The sequence below is a fragment of the Mus musculus genome, chromosome 4 (genome assembly GCF_000001635.26).
Source record: "Mus musculus strain C57BL/6J chromosome 4, GRCm38.p6 C57BL/6J".
NCBI lineage: Eukaryota > Metazoa > Chordata > Mammalia > Rodentia > Muridae > Mus > Mus musculus.
This window is the reverse complement of record NC_000070.6, coordinates 13,808,324-13,825,928: the sequence shown is the minus strand read 5'-3', so window position 1 is coordinate 13,825,928 and position 17,605 is coordinate 13,808,324. Positions and strand designations below refer to the sequence as shown.

At 40.6% G+C, this 17,605-nt stretch overlaps 1 protein-coding gene across 12 annotated transcripts in view; it reads right to left on the bottom strand.

The window, feature by feature from the left end:
• The window catches only part of Runx1t1 (RUNX1 translocation partner 1), a 152,429-nt gene that overhangs the window by 69,128 nt on the left and 65,696 nt on the right, over positions 1–17,605 (bottom strand). The window contains exon 1 of one of the 12 annotated variants that reach the window (XM_030253119.1): positions 15,811–16,123. The exons of the other annotated variants lie outside the window; for them this stretch is intronic. The gene's annotated coding sequence lies outside the window, so the exon portion shown is untranslated. Of the gene's footprint in view, positions 1–15,810; positions 16,124–17,605 lie in introns of those variants that run through there. 12 annotated transcript variants of the gene reach the window in all.

Genomic DNA, 17,605 nt, shown 5'->3' with positions numbered 1-17,605 from the left:
GGAACTTTACATCTGTGTGTGTGTGTGTGTGTGCGTGTGTGTGTGTGTGTGTGTGTGTGTGTGTGTGTGTGTGTAAGCTTTCTCTGTAAAGCTAAGGCTATGACAAAATCACTGAAGAGAGAGTTGAAAGATTTTAAGAGCCTGAGAAACAGAGTACCTATTGCTAGATGGCGTTTTCTAAACACTAAAGGGAAGCTATACCCATGAAATCTTATTTTAATATTTCAGCTTATACACATATGACCCAGCAGGCTTCAAACTTCCCTTTGTAAATCATAATCATTGTCACACACACATATGTTAAACAAAGAGGAGTAAAAGCACTTATGAGCTCAACAATACACTATTTCTCCATTCTACAATGGACATTCTTTATTCTCACAACTAAAAACAAGTTGTGATGGTTCAAACTGACTATCAGTTTACCATCTGGAATCACATAGGGGACAAATCTCAGTGAATGTCTGTGGGATTTTCTAAATTAGCTTTGGCATGAGAAAACACACCTTAAGGATGGGTAGCTAAAAAGAGAAGAGAAGAGCCAGGGTATGTTTGGTGGAGGTGAGGTATGACGTGGGAGAAAGGGGTGCCTCTGTGGGCCCATGCCGAGGCATCCCTTTCCCTCTGAGGCACCAGCCACACGAAGGTATTATAAAATAGAGTTTGTTCAGGGCATGGGGAGGGGAGTTGAGGAAGCAGAGACAAAGAAAGGCAGAGAGAGGGCAGGGGAGTAGAGGCAGGCCTTGAGCACTGGGAGAGAGGGGAAGGGGATAGGGAGAGAAGGGGAAGAGGGCACGAGGAGAAGAGAAGAGAGTAAGAGCGAGGAGGGGCCAAGCAGCTGTTTTTATAGTGAGTCAGGTAGAGCCTGGACTAAATGACAACACCATGGGCTGGGGTCCTGGGCTGAATATAAAGAAGAAATCAAGCTGAGCGCCGGCATCATCCCATGATTTCCTCACTGCAGATGCAGCGTGATCAGATGCCACATGTTCCTGCAATCCCTGCTAAAAACTTGCGCTGGACCCTCAAAATGTGACCCGAACTTAATGCTGCTTTCCTTAAGTTACCATTTGCTGTGTATTCTTGTGATAGCAACGAGAGAATCGACAATCCACAAGCAAAACTTTATAAGGATAGATGCGCAAACGTGTGATGATGTACATTCTGTCACATCTAAGTTTCCAATGAAAACAAACCACAGATCCTTCCATTAGAAAGAAAGAGAGACAAAGACTCAAGATGGAGGTTTAGAAGATTGGCTTGCTATTGCAGGCCAAGTGCTACTTCATTTGCCTTGAAAACACAGGAATACAGACCAAACTCATTAATGTTACATCCAGGGCTAGTAACAGATTGGGATATACATGTTCCAGGGCAGTAGCCAGGGCCAAGTGTGACAATTTAAATTTTCATTAAAATTAAATAAAGGTTAAAGTTTCCTTTTGACCACTCCAGTCACGTTACATGTTCAACAGCTGTGACTAAATGGGGTTCATGGCTACAATCTTGAAAGCTTACCTCTTCATCATCATAAAGGAGAAGAAACTCAAAGATAAGGGCTCTGGAGTGACAAAGGAGCCAAAGTGAGATTAAGAGGGCCTTTGGTCTGGGCCTAACCATTCCCCAAGGCTATTCAGATCACCCTAATTACTAATCTTTGCACGCTATTTTATGTGATAGCTACCATAAGAAAATGTATACCTTGGAAACCTGAAAGCTAAGATGACACCCACTAAGTCATAAACTCTGACCAGCAAGCATGAGAACAGACATCTTGGGTACAAGCCATTAGTAAACACCAGGGAGAGGATGATTAGCAGAACACAGCCAACAACACAGTCCTAAAATGGAATTGTCAGCAGCTTGTCCAAAATCAGATAACAGCCATGGTGCATCTGTGCCTCTAATGGGCATGAAATTTGGTGAAGAGGAAAGCCAGGCAGAGACCAAGAAAACGTAAACCCACTACTTTCACTTAAGAAAACTAACTTCAAAAAAATAAAAGAGGGTTGGACCATCTCCATTTGGGACTAGAATTCCTCTTTTTTCTTTGAGAAAGGGTCTCATGTAACCCATGATAACCTAGACCTCACTATGCAGCCAGAGATAACTTTGAACTTGTGGTTCACTGCCTTTTTTACCTGACTATTGGGATCACAGGAGTGTGCCACCACACAGGGTTGTATTCCGTTCAGAAGCTTGAACCAGACCTCATGAATGCTAGACAGGCATTCTACCAATTGAGCACTGTCTCCATCCCCTTATTGTATAGCAGTTGTCTAGCTGTATTGCACACATTAATCCAGTTTGGAATGCCAACTTCATAAGCACAGACTTTTGTCTGATTTAAAATCGAACTTCCATGGCATATATCAGAGTATGTGGAATAGTAGCATCTGATTCAGGCTGTTGAATGGTTGGATGAAGAAAGCAAAGCTAGGCTGTGCCCAAACAGCCACAGGGTTGTGACTAATCCAGTTACCCAGATCAGAACAAGGGATGAATAAAACAGAGGAGAGGTGTTGAGAGCGCACACACATCAAAGGAAGAAAGTTGGAAAAACAGCAGGACTGGCTCACTTTGAGACCGAGATGGCCTCCAAATCAAGAGTAAACATAGGAAGAGCCAAATGGTGTTGCTACCTAGAATGTTATCTTAGTGATCTCAAGAGAAGAACCACTGGCCTTGGCAGTTCTGGTAGATTCCAGCAGTTATACATCTTATGGAAACACCTCCTTTCATCAATGGTTGTCATCTTGATTCCAGGAACTCTTGGGTCTTCTTGTAATCACTTCTTGGAAACAGCTCCTAGAAGCTATCAAGGTTCATATCTAGAGGATAGAGACCTGATGACTTCTGTTGATTTCATTTCACGAGCATTTACATAACACTTCACCATCCTCTGTGAGATATTAGATAAAAGGGTGTCTCCTCTTTCAGAAGTACAGACTCTTTATCTAGGCAATCAACAAATGTTGACCAAATGACTATGATAAAATACTTAGCCAGGCAGAATGGCTACCTGATATTGAACCTGTTATACCTGTACTTAGGAAACAAAAGAAGAGGCTACATTGTAAATTCATAGCAAGCCAGACCACAAATAAGATTCTGTCTTAAACATAAAACAAAATAAAGGTAAACTAAAAGTATTTCGTAAGAAATCTCCAACGTTCCAATTAACAGAGACATTAGATCATTCCAGAATGTGAAAACATTACTATGTAGGGAATCCAATCTTCATGTTCTTTAAGCACAGATAATTTTTTCTTCAGTAGCTTATTTGTTAAGGAAATATACAAGAAAAGGCAGAGACCCTGCAAAACATGGTAGCTCAGACTCCCAATCCAGTCAATTCCAATTACTCAGGGAGTGCTTAGCAAGTCAAAACTGAAAATTAGAAGGTGTACAGGGTATATATCTGTGCCTTACCCACAGACCAGCAAACGGGATCTTAACTGAGTATTTCTTGGATTTAATTGAATGTACTCCAAAGGGAAATAATATTAATAAGCTTCACCTAACAAGAAATGGGAGCACAATCAAGTGTTTTGGCAGCCAAATGGCGAGCCAGCTTCCCTATCTTAGATAGACATGGAGAAGAAAAGAGAATAATAAATGTCAGAGAAGACTGGTGTGATAGCTTGTGCTTGTTTTCTTAGCGCTCAGGAGGCTGAGATAGAAGGCTAGAAGTTAGAGAGTAGTCTGTATTCTATATTAAGTTTCAGATCAGCCTAGGCTGCACAACAAGACCTTGAAAGAAGGAAGAAAAAGAAGAAAGGAAAGAAAGAAGGAAAGAAAGAAAGAGGGGGGAGGGGAGGGGAGGGAAGGGAGAAGGGAGAAGAAAGAAGGGAGAAGAAGGGAGAAGAAGGGAGAAGAAGGGAGAAGGGAGAAAGAATAGGATGGGCTGGAGAGATTGCTCAGCAGTTAGGACTAGAGGACTGGCTACTCTTTCAGAAGGCCTGCGTTCAATTCCCAGAACCTACACAGTGGCTCAAAGCCATCTGTAACCCATTTCCAAGGATTCCAACGCCATCTTTTTCCTCTGCAGGTAACAAGCATACAAGTGGTATAAGACAAACATACAGGCTAAACACCCATGCATATAGAAATGTTTTTGAAGGAAAGAATATATAATAGAGGAGACTCAATAGGTAAAGTACTTACTGTGCAAGCATGAAGACCAGAATTCAGATCTAGCAGGTCGACCTGTCACCAGCACAAGGATAAGAAAGGCAGAGGATTCCTAGAGTCATCTAGCTGGCTAGGCTAACTGAACTGCCAAATGCTGAATTTAGATGAGGGACTCTGCCTCAATACACAAAGTGGAAGTTGACTCAGAAAGGAACCCAGCCTCAGCTTGCTTTCGCATGCACTCACCAGTATACATATAAGCACCTCCATATACGTGCAAATGAATGATGAATGAATGAATGAATGAATGAATCATATACAAAGAAATGCCCAAAACTCATGACTAGGTGGGAGGGAGGGAGGGGCAGTTAGGAACATTGTATATAACCATAGTCCAGAAAAGGAGATATAAACATTCAGGGTAGAAATGGGTACCAGAAGAGAGACACAGGGAGGTGAGGGGCAAAAAAAAAAAAAAAAAAAGAAGAGAGACAAGAATTCAGATGTTGAACTTTCAGCAGAAAGAACTTGAGGCAAATATGGTGAAGTCAAGAAGCAAAACCCAGTCTACAAGGAAGAGTCACTTGGGAAAGAGACAAGGTACCTACAAGTAATCAGCTCCTGTCTGCGATCCATTCAGGAAACCTACAAGGACTTTTATCTCCCAGACTTGCCATCATAGAATTATCCTGCCACCTAAATTGGCTTCTCAACTCTGTTCTCCCACATTCTTGAAAGCCATGCCATCTTCCATGTGTCATTCCAGAAGCCCTTGTGCTTAGAACCACTTCACCAAGCTGCAGAGTACTTGCCACACAGCAGATGGTATTATCTTAATAATCCTGCCAAACGTAGATACTTTTATTTTTCTTTTTTCCAATATTAGGGCAAGAACCTAGGGCCTAGCACAAGCTAGACAAGCCCTCTGCTACTGAGCTATACACGTGATCCTTTTTTATTACCGTTTATTTTAAGACAGGGTCACACAAATTGTCAAGGCTAGCCTTGAACTTGTATGAACTGACGTTGCCAGGATAAAAGACATGCCCATGTCAATGACTCCACATGGTAAATTGGAGAGTTGGCATGTTACAAGTCTGGAGCCAAATTAGATTGAGCTACCTTAGTTTCCCCCTGTTTCTGGTCTAATAGCCTGTGACAGATCACCCGAAACCTTGAATGGAGTCAACAAGGCAAGGTGATAATGTGATCAGCTGGCATCTCATACCTACAGCAGGGACTTGTCTTTGTTGTAATTCAGCTTCCTAACATTTCCACCAATATATCTGAAATATGACAAGAGTTTCTTTTCATCTGTCACTATAAAATCTTCATGAAAATATTACTACATTGGAGGGGCGGGGGGACAAACTGGCTCAGGTTTCCAGGCCACAGTAAGTCCCGGATGGAGCCAGAATAAGCTATCCCATTGAAGGCAGAGCTGTTTCTGTGTGGACATCTTGCCTCAGTACTTTTTGGAGCTGGAATGACAGACTTGCCTACCCTCATTTTGACTGCAGCCAAATGTGCAGCTGTAGGTGCACAGCTCTAGCCCTACTACTGATGAGACTAAAACTGGAGGATCGCTGGAGCCCAGGAACTCAAAGCCAACTGGCCAGCGTGTGGACACAAATCCTAACTGAAAACAAAACTTTAAGGGGTGGGGTATCATTCAGTAACAAAGCATTTGCCTAGCTGGTTAATGAGGTTTGATGCTCAGTATAGTAAGAAATTAAGAATAAATAAATATACTCAAACTGGGACTGGAGAGATGCCTTAGCAGGTAAACCATTTGCTGGACAAGATGACTGTTCGATCCGGAGTTTGATCCTGGAACTCATGTGAAGATGGGAGGAGAAAACAAACTCCACAGAGTGCCCTCTGACCTTTCATATGTACACATGTGCACATGCTCGCTCACTCTCGCTCTTGCTCTCTCTCTCAATATATGTGTATAAATATACATATATGTTAATACATATAACTACTACATTTGACAAGATATAAAGTAATATATAGGTATTATATATGTATATTACTTTAATACATAATTTTTAAAAATTTAACAATAATTTTTAATGATCTAGAAACAGCAGTACACTTATAATCCCAGCATTCAAGAGGTTAATATTATTCAGGAGGTGGAATACTATACATTCCAAATCAGGCTATGCTAATTAATGAGTTCAAGGCTACCCTGGTCTACACAGTGAAGCACTGGCTCAAACACAGGAATAAATTTAAAGTGGTAGCACATGTTTGAAGCCTCAGCAACCACAAGGCCCAGGCAGAAAGACTCCAGCCTGGTCTATATAGTGAGTTCCAGGTTAGCAAGGACAAACAACAACAACAACATCAAAAACCGAAAAAAAAAAAAAAAAAAAGAAACCAAATGAAAATTCATTGAGCCTTCCTGTAGTGTCTAGCTATTGTGTCAGAAAGTAGAGCAAAAATAAATAAAAATGAAAAGGCAATCACTGTCTTCAAGAACTTTATGTTTTTTGAGTGGTGGCTCATATCTGCCATCCCAGTGAAGGTGGATTAAAACTTCCAGGGTAAGTCACACATTACACACACACACACACACACACAGAGAGAGAGAGAGAGAGAGAGAGAGAGAGAGAGAGAGAGAGAGTTTACATCCTAATTATGGGTTCTTGTTATTTCTCTGTTTAAAATGTTAATAATAGATTCCTTTCACTCTGAGCTCAGGATCCAAAATCCTCTAAGTGACCTGCGGGGAAGCCTGATTTTCTCTGCAATCCTTTTTCTTATCTCACCACGCACCTCATTGGTTTAATGACTTGCAAACTTCTCTGACTTCCAGACTTTTCTCCTTACCCGGAGAATAGAGTTCAGGTCAAACCCACTAAACAAAGGAGGTGCCTTGACCTCTCCCCACAACACTCTCCTATAAACGATACTTTGCCAACTAAACTGTCTTTACAGGCTAACCATAATTATGCATAATTATAGTTGTTTTCCTAAAGCCTCCCATCAGACTGAAAAGTGTTACAAGTCAAGGCACAGGTTACATTATGAATTGCGAATCAATTCAATCCCAAAATTTACAACAAGGTATTCAGGCATAAAGGTGAATAAAGATTTTCCTATTTAAAAGTGCACACGTGGAGGCTGAGAGATGCCCAGTGGTTGAGAGCTTGCTGCTCCAGCAGAAGGTCCAGATTTAGGTCTCAGCTCCCATGTCAGGCAGCTCAGCCACTTTAACTCCAGATTCAGTGATTCTAACATCATCTACTGTCCTATAGTGGCCAACAGGCACGCATGTGGTATACATGTATATGCAGGCACTCAAACATTCATACAAAATAAAAATAAATAAATCTCCAGTAATACTGATTTAAAGAGAGAGCAGAGCAGTGGGATTTGCTACCTGTCTTCATTTTCCTTAGTGAGAGAAATAAGAGAATAGCTGTCGAAAGCCTCTCTCATGGGAATTATTTATACGTCACTGACATCAGTCACTAATCATCCTCCCAGATCATGCCAATGAAAAGACAAAATTCAGCTAGGCCTGATGCTGAACACTTCCTGAACTATGGAAGCACAGGTTGAAGAATCTCAAAATCCACCTGAGTTACATACGATGGGAGAGAGCCCATCTCAAAATTCTCAAAATACTGAAAGCTGGGTATAGCTTCAGTGGCAGAGCACGTGCTAGCATGTGTCCCAAGCACCACAGAACACCAACCACCAACACGAGAACAAAAAAAACTAAAACCTTAGGAACTTAGTAAGCTGGATTTTAACTGTAGGAGTTTTGATTTCCTTTTTGATTACTGCAAAGAGTCACTGTCACTCAATGGTGTGCTGTTTAGTCCCCTGAAACATAGGCACATTTGTCATCCCTATTGCTTTACTGATTTAATCCACTGTAATCAGAATATACAGGTTGGCCTTTTTTTTTTTTCTTCCAGTTTTCCTTATCTGATGAGACTTGGTTTCATACCCTAATATGTGACCAGTTTTGAAGGGTCCATGGGCTGTTGAAAAGAACGTTTATTCTTTGGTGTTTGGGTGAAATGTTCTGTAGATACATGTTAGATTCACTTGACTTATGATCCCAGTAGCGGTCAGTGTTTTTCTGTTTAGTGTTTGGATGTCCAATCTATTCCTTTTGCCTGCCTATTGTTAAGTACATGAGAAGAGTCTACTCCTAAAGACGACACTCACTTTGGTTGCAGGGCGTAAAGAAATCAGTCCCAGACTGACCAGAAAACTTCCCCTGCTTGGAACTTTGATAATAGGAAGGCACTAGGCAGGCTGCTGAGAGACAAAAGACATGAGTGGCCTTATCCAGCATTAGACCCCACATGCTATAACATCAATCTGCCAAGCAAACTGTGCCACTAGTAAAATGGTGACATCACTGTCACCAAGGTAACCAACAGCCTTCTTTATTGGATGTGAGCCTTGCTCCACAGGAAAGAATTAAATCTGGGTACTGTTAACCTAGTACTATTGGCCAAAGGCCATAAAAGGGCTTATATTGTTTTACTAGATGGTCATATTGTCAAACTGTCTTCTGAATATTTATGTTTATCCCATTGATTTGTGCCGCTCTCAGGGAAATAACGTTTGTTGTTGCTTATTACTTCACCAGCTGTCTTCAGTGTTCATCTTAACGTCTCAGCCGCCTGTGATCTGTGGTCTACTGACACCTTTCCTGCAGTGGAGGTTCAAGGAACTGGGATCTGGTGCCCTTTGCCTTCTAGACTGGCTGTTTCCCTTACACAGGTGTTCACACCTCTGGCAACAAGTTCTGCCAGGGATGGACTCTCCAGAGGGCCAGACCCAGTAATCTCATTATGGGCTTTAACACATCTATCTGGATAGCCACTGACAGGCTAATTTAGAACTAGACGCAACTCTTCCTCTGGGGATCTGCTGCCTCATCAAATATTTCAGTTCTGTGCTATTTTCCAAGCAGCCGACTAAGCTCCAAGCCACAGTTGTCCTCCTTGACTTTATGATCCTCCTCGCTTCAACTCATCCCAACATCCCACCAGTTCCACTTCTGCTGCCATAATGGTCCTTCCTTGCTCCACCACAGACGTGGCCTTTATCATCTATATTGGGCTGTGCTGTTACCCCCACTTCCCCTCAGCTCTGCCCAAATCCTTCACATTTGGAACAAGAGCTTCACAAAATCAACTTCTAATCTTTGTACAATGAAACAGTTTACCAGGAGGAAAACTGAGGGGCCCCCATTTCCAACTGAGAACTCCGAGCATCAAACATAACGATCCTGAAAAGACTTTGTTACACTAAAGCATCTGAAAGAAATAACGTTTTCAAGCTATGCCTTCAACCCCTATCCTGTATATACTCCAATACTTACAGTTAATACATTCGCCCAACAAAACTCCAGTCACCTTTTTTTTTCTTCTGGAAGTTACAGATGTTTTAAAAGTTAATATGAACTGAGCACTGGCAGCATGTGCCTGCCATACCAGCACTCGAGCTGGTGTGGGGGAGGGGAATCAGGAAACACTCAAGGTTATGTACACTCAGCTATGTAATGAGCATAATGAGGGCAAGGCCAGTCTGCACCACACGACACCCTATCTCAAAAAACAAAGCACAACAACAACAACAAACAAGTAATTTCAAATAGAAATTAATTAAGGAAACTTTGAAGATGAATTATAATAAATTCAGCTTAATTTTACATAAATCATAATTATGCACGATAAAACTAAAAACTGCATGACAAAATTACAGTTTCAATTATCTGCTGCTAATGTAAAATTGGACAGCCAAAACCAAAGGGAAAAAAAATTAACTAAACAGGAAAAAATAAGTTGCCAGTCTGTAATAAAGATGACTTCTTGCCAAGTATGCTGGCACAGCCCTGGCATTCCAGCACTTGGGAGGCTAGGACACAAGGCTCGGACAAGAGGCTCATGAAGTCAAGACCAATAACCTTATCTTAGAAGCAAAAAATATTTTAAAAAAATGAAACAATAGAAAAAACTTCTTTGATTATGGCTCAGTGCCTAAGTGTACTTGATGCTCTTGTAGAGGACTTGAGTTTAGTAGTTTCCAGAAGCCACACCAAGCCATTCACAACCACTAATAACTCCAGTTACTAGGGATCTGACACCCTCTCCTGGCTGCCAATGATAGCTACACTCACATATGCATATAGTTACATAAAGAACCATACATATACATGCACTCATATGTGTGTCTGTGTGTGTGTGTGTGTGTGTATATATATATATATATATGTTATATATATGTTTTATATATAGTGTATGTATGTATATATATATATATATACATATATATACACACACATACATACATACATACATACATACATAATTTTAAGAGCTCTTTCCAGGGTGCATGCCTATAATCCTAGTAATCAGGGAGCAGAGACTGGAGAATCAAAGTTCAAGTTCATCCTTAACTACATAGTAACCCCAAGGCCAGCCTGTGCTGCTACAATGAAAGTCTGTCTCAAAAGACCAAATGGAAGGGAAGAACAAAGGAAGGAAGAAAGGGAGGGAGAGAGAGAGGGAGGGAGCAAGGGAGCGAGGAAAAAAGACGACTTCTTTACAATAAGTCATAATATTTCTTACATACTATTGGACCACAGTTTTTAAGCGAATCCTACAGCAGCCTCCCCCACACCCTCCATGCTTTCAGTTACCCTCATCCAGACAGTAAATAGAAGATTCTATGACTAGACCAATCTTAAGTTTTAAATTGTGAGGCCTTACAGATAGGATGATATCTGTCACTCTTCAGTTATATCCCATCCCGTGCCACCCAGATCCAAATCACTCCTCTGAGGAGAATATCCAGGCTGCATGTGCTAAGTACCCAGTAGTCCCTTAGCCATATTGGTTCTCAGACTGACTCCTTAAACTCCTGGTTCCCTTAGGCTTTGGCATGATGCTCATTCATTCCCTACGCTGATACTCAAATGCCAAGCACGTGTATTGTCTCATAGCATCCCAGAAGAAGAACGAAGTGCAAGATATTTCAAGACACCAGTCACATACTTCTGTTATATTGTTATGACTATATTGTCAATAGTTATTTTTACCATTTAACCATACTTAGGTTCTAAGCTAAGCTACCTTAGGTGTATATGTAAAGTAAACACTACAATGTAAACAAATGGAGCTTGGTAGAAAGCACAGTCAGTTATCCACTAAGGTTCAGGGAACACATCTCCCATGGGTATGGCAGAATGCTGCATGCAAAATCATATACTTCCTTATGAATAAAAATTGTAGCACAAATGACAAAAATAGCAGCCAGATCTGCCTATAATCCTACCACCCAGGAATCAGAGACAGGAGGTTTGCCATGAGTACCAGACCAGTTTGGGCTACATGGTAAATGTGGGGACAGCCTGACCACAGAGTAAGACTGCTTCAGAAAATTGTTTTGTAGGCTCGAAAAATGACTCAAGGTAAAGGTGTCTGCCAACCATACACCATGCCAACACACACACACACACACACACACACACACACACACAGACACACAAATATACATTTTTAAAACAAATATGTATATGCATATGTACTTATATATTTATAGACATATTTATTAAACCTTAGAACAAGGAGATCTAGTAGTAATTTTGTTTTAGAAGACAGATGCCCAAAATGTCACTTACAAATAAATGTACAACAAAGTAAACATAAACTCAAAACCAAGAAAAATACTGTTTGGTATGTGACAGTAATGGACTTATATTCTTGATCTACAAGAAATACAAAATGCACCAAAGAAATAAAAAAAAAAACCAACAACAAACAAAACAAAACAAAACAAAACAAAACAAAACAAAACATGTGTAGTAGTCCATGCTTATAATTATAATCCCAGTACAGGACGGGATGAGACTGGAAGACCAAAAGCTTGAAGGTAGCCTGGGTTACTGCCAAATAAACAAACAAACCCTAACACCTCTACTAAGGAACATAAATGATGTTCAGTCCCTTGGAAAGTAAAAAACCATAACCACACAGGGATAGAGATAGGCAGATGTTCAATTTATTTAAACACAATCATCTTTTTACATGTAGTAAAATAACAGGCTTATATTATAATATGATTATTAGTTATATGGCACAAACTGGCACTTTACTTTATTTCTGTAAAGCGATGTTTCCTATAGGACAGCCACCAGGCAGTAGGTAAAAAATGCCTTTAAATTAAGTACACATATCATTTTGTGCACCAGTTACATTCTTCAGCAATTATTATCAACCATTAACACCAGGTATTCAGCAGTGTTTATGACAACGAGACTGACAGCAAGCTGGCCATCCACTCATGACTTTTCTGGATTTTAAAATTACGGTGCTCAAAGGAAGCAACCTCAATTGCCATCTGATGATGGAAAGCCCGCCCCGACAACAGAGGGACACACAGTGGCATGAATATACATATGGAGAGGTCTTACAAACACATCAACTGGGGAAAGACATTACCATGGGACATGGTTTATAGGATCCTGGACTTGTTTTATGATAACTTTTATTTATCAGATAAATACATCAGTAAATAAGTCCGAAAGGATGGGTGTAAGGACCTGTGTATGCTACAACGGAGTGGAGCATTCCAGTATATTGTCCAAGTCACACACGCAGTAGAACACCTGATTAACATGTGGGCTTGTTTTCACTTTTGGTGTTCTACATGTAAGTCTGAGACCCTTAGCTGGTGCCACAAACATCTCTGAATCTCCAGTGAGGGACAAGAATCATGTGATCAAAGCATGCCTTTCTGCTTCTGGGCAGCAGTCTATTCCTTAATGAGTAATGTACAAAATTAGTATGCAGCTTAAAACTGAGGTAAAATCTCACACACGCAGCTTTTCTAGGAATAAAACGATCTGGCCAGGATTTTGTGTGAATTTGTCTTTTTGAGGCTGAGTATTGTGTAGCCTCTGTGGCCTCACACTTGCTACTCAGCTGAGGTTGTCCTTAACCTCCCAGTCTTCCAGCCCCTAACTCTAGAGGGCTAGGACTCTAAGTGTGCACAGCACGCTCAGTTATCTGTGAAAATATTCAGGGATGTGTCTCTACCAAGGTTATTAATTCCAAACAGCCATCCCAGAAAACAGTTCCCCAGAAAGAAGGTTAATCAAGAACCATTCAAGAGATGGCACACGACAAAACAGAACACTGTGGCAGTGGATCCTCCAGGCCAGCCTGGCAATGAAGCAGACTTTTCATAAACAAACAAAGAAGCAAATGTAGACCGTTCTCCATGAACCAGCTTCCCTAAAAGTCGATCCGTCTACAGTGGTTTTTCACAGAGAAGTGGGTGCAACCTGTAGACTGGATTAGCTAACACATCCTGAGGAAGATCTGAAAGCTGGTGTTTACATGGAGATGGCCCCTTGGTTTAACATACTATCCATGTAAGAGAATCAAATCTATAAGCTCTGACACAGTTTCAGTTTGATACAAACACATACCCATATCTGGGGATCAAACTTATGTTCCTATGAAAGCCAGCCAGGGCTTGTCAGCCATATTCACATTCCATATGCACCAACTCTTAATAGTGTCTCTGGACCAGTTAATATTTGGCGTAATATAATTTCCATGGAGGTCCATGACCTTACCTTAATTAATAAGGTAATTCAGAGAAGGTGCCCTAATTAATTAATTGCTCTCTGAACACTCCCTGAAGACAGATGCTTACATTCTGTTTACCAAAGAAATGCCTGCTTAAGGGGGCTAGGAAGACAGCACATTACTGGGTAAAGAAGCTTGCTTCCAAGCCTCACTACCTGAGTTTAATCCTTGTGGCCCATACGGTGGAAGGAGAGGAGGTACTCCTTCAAGTTGTCCTCTGACCTCCACAGCCACACCATAACATTTGTGCATATGCACACATACAGGAAATGCACACACACACACATACACACACACAAATAAATTAATGTAATTTAAAAATCTTTAAAAGAAGATATATATATATATATATATATATATATATATACTAAATAGTATTAAGTAAGTCTATTTTCTATTCTCTAATTACTAGACATCTTAAAGTAAAACATACATTTTGAATGCCAGACCACTGGGGAATCTAAAACCATTAAATTCTAGCTAGTTAGTTTGAATGACACATTTTTACAATTCACATGCTGCCTTGAGTTCTAGCGACATGTCTCAAGTGAATACATAAATAAATTTCATATTAATAAGCCCTTAATGCAGCCATATCTGTATTTATACTTTAAATGTGGGTAAATACGTTATTAAATTAAAATGACAGTCAAAACTCCTTTCCACTTACCAGGAATCATTTATATTTTATACAGCACTGACAATGTCTCTGGGCTTACAAAGAATTATAGTGGGAGAATCAAACCCAACACTGATGGACAATCACAAAGTGCATCCTACTCATTGATGAAGAACACTATAGTGGGATTCCATAAGGACGTTCTCTTTGCCAGAGAAGTTAATCACAAAAGCAATACATGTCTAAAGGTTAAAGAGACTGATCTCAATTAAAGGCGCCCATGTTATCATGAACATACTATCAACAGAAACTCAAATTGAGACCTGCCCGTATCACCCCATAACAATCTCACCATTACTTCCTTAAGAAGCAAAAGACTTTTGGATATGATAGGCCCAGCCACAGACATCCACCAAGATTGTGAAGATCAACAGTTTGTGAGCAACAGCAAGAAAAAAGTACATCTGCCTTGAGAGACCAGATTGTACTTGTACCAGCCTTTTCCTCACAAGGACTAATAGCCCTCTAACATGGTCGAATTGCCTGTAATCCCTGCTACTCAGGAGGCTTGAGGTAGGAAGGAGGGAAGTCTGAGGCCAATATAGAAAAACTAGTTGAAATCTGGTCTCAAAATAACATTTTAGGAAGGACTGATGATGTCACTCAGGAATGAAATTCTTAGCTAGCATGAAAAAGTCCTGGATTTGATCCCTAGAAATACATACACACACACACACACACACACACACACACACACACACACACACACACAGACACACACTCACTTCCCATCACCTCCCTGTAGGCCAGGATGCCTCAGGAAAGTTTGTAAAATCAAATAAACTATTTCATAGTGTTGTAGAGGTTGAATATTCTTAGCCCACAGAAAGTGGCACTATTTAGAGGTGTGGTCTTGTAAGAAGTGTGTCACTGGGGGTTAGGCTTTGAGGTCCTATGATGGAGCTCCACATAGTGTGGAAGAGACCCTCCTGCTGGCTGCCTACAGAAGGTAGTCTTCTTCTGGCTGCCTTTGGATTAAGATGTAGAACTCTCAGCTCTTCCAGTAGCATATCTACTTGGACATTGCCATGCTTCCTGCCATGATGGCAATGGAAAGAACCTCTGAAACTGTAAGCCAGCTACAATTAAATATTTGCCCTTATAAGAGTTACCTTGGGCGGGGTGTGGTGGCACATGCCTTTAATCCCAGCACTTGGGAGGCAGAGGCAGGTGGATTTCTAAGTTCGAGGCCAGCCTGGTCTACAGAGTGAGTTCCAGGACAGTCAGGGCTACAAAGAGAAACCCTGTCTCTGAAAAAAACAAAAAACAAAAACAAAAACAAACAAACAAAAAAAGAGTTACTTTGGTCATGGTGTCTCTCCACAGCAATAGAAACCCTAACTAACACACATAGATTACCTTTCGCTGAAGAAAATCACATTGGAAGAATCTTGGGCTAGCAAGAAACCTGAGGTTTTGCTCTGTTAGATGGTGTCTTAGATGGGTGATTCTAGACAAAATTAAAAGGTGGATTTAAGTTCAATATTGTTGTTGTATTTTTTGTTTACGTTCATTTCAGACCCTGCCTCAATTCATGTCATCTCCAAGAAATCTGGAACTTTATAATCCCTAGCTAAAACATCACAGGCTGTGACAGTGGAGTGTCATAGCATTCCCAAATGCTTCTAGGACTAAAATCATTTGGAGTTATTCATATCAGGGTGGTAAATAACAATGGTACATATATATATATATATATATATATATACATATATATATATATGTGTGTATATGTGTGTGTATATATATATATATATACACAGAGAGAGACAGACAGACAGAGACAGAGAGAGTCTCTTGATAAACAAACAAAAACCATGTCTTTGAACTGGATTGGGAGAAAGGGCCAGCAGATCAGATATATCTGAAGCCATCACCTCATGGATGTATAAACACAAAGCCCTCATCCAGAACATTATAATCCCTTAATGCAGCAACAAGAACAGATGCTGCCGGAAGTCTGCTCTGAGAGGACAGACACCTCAGGACCTTTCTAGACTTTTCCTTTCTCAAAACGCTTTGCCCTCCTTGAGCGGTGCTCGCCTGTCAACGCAGTTACTCAGAAGACAAGTGCAGGAAGACGGATGTCACTGCCCTGAGAAGCCACTGATTTATGGGGAAACAGAGGAGGGAAGGACAGACATCATCAGGTTAGGTAAAAGTAGCATGTTTTTGTCTGGTTTCCCTCTCTTCCTCTTCACCTAAGCACCTTGGGTGCTCCATTCCAGCTGCATTCCCAGTTAATAGTGCTGAAAGCACATCTTTCTCTGTCTTAACTTGAGGAACCATTGGCTAAAGTCTTGCATTGGACCTTCAGCAACCACAAAAGGACCCAGGACCTATGTACACTATGGTCACAGCCAGTTACAGGCAGTTCCTGTACATTGTGCACTCCCGTGCTTACAGATCACTCTCCTGACCATCCTAAATCAATCATGGTTTTCACACCTTTGTTTCTGTCACAATATTTAGAAAACTCAAAACTCTTTTAGACCCTTTTATCTGGATTTCAGAAAGCCTCTCACCTGTGGGCACTGCCTATCATAGTTTAGCAAAAGGTTCTATGCACCCGGCTTCATGAGTGAGAGAGGCAAGATGCTAACCCAACAGGATAACAATAGAGAGACAGTTTTCCTTTGACTTCCGCATAGGCACCATGACATGTGTACACCCACAACGTGAATGTTCACACACACTCACTAAAAGAACTCCAAAGAACATGAAAAAATAAAAAGAAATAAAGGGGGAAAAAGAAAAGAAAGAAGAAGAAAAAATCTGAATAGTCCATTGTAAGGCACACCTGACGTTCTTTAACCTCTTGTGATTAAAGAATTGGTTCAAGTTCAAAAATACAGTGAAATCTTATCTCAATAACAAAATCAAAACAACAAAAAAACAGAAAGTAACAGAGGCAGGCGGATTTCTGAGTTCGAGGCCAGCCTGGTCTACAAAGTGAGTTCCGGTATATATATGTGTGTGTGTGTGTGTGTGTGTGTGTGTGTGTGTGTATGTGTATATGTGTATGTGTATATACATATATATGTGTGTGTTTGTGCATGTGTGTGTGTGCACTGGTCATGCATATGTGTAAATATTTCTACATGCCTAATTATACCCTGTCTGTATAATGATACTTGTATGTATGCTTTTAGTT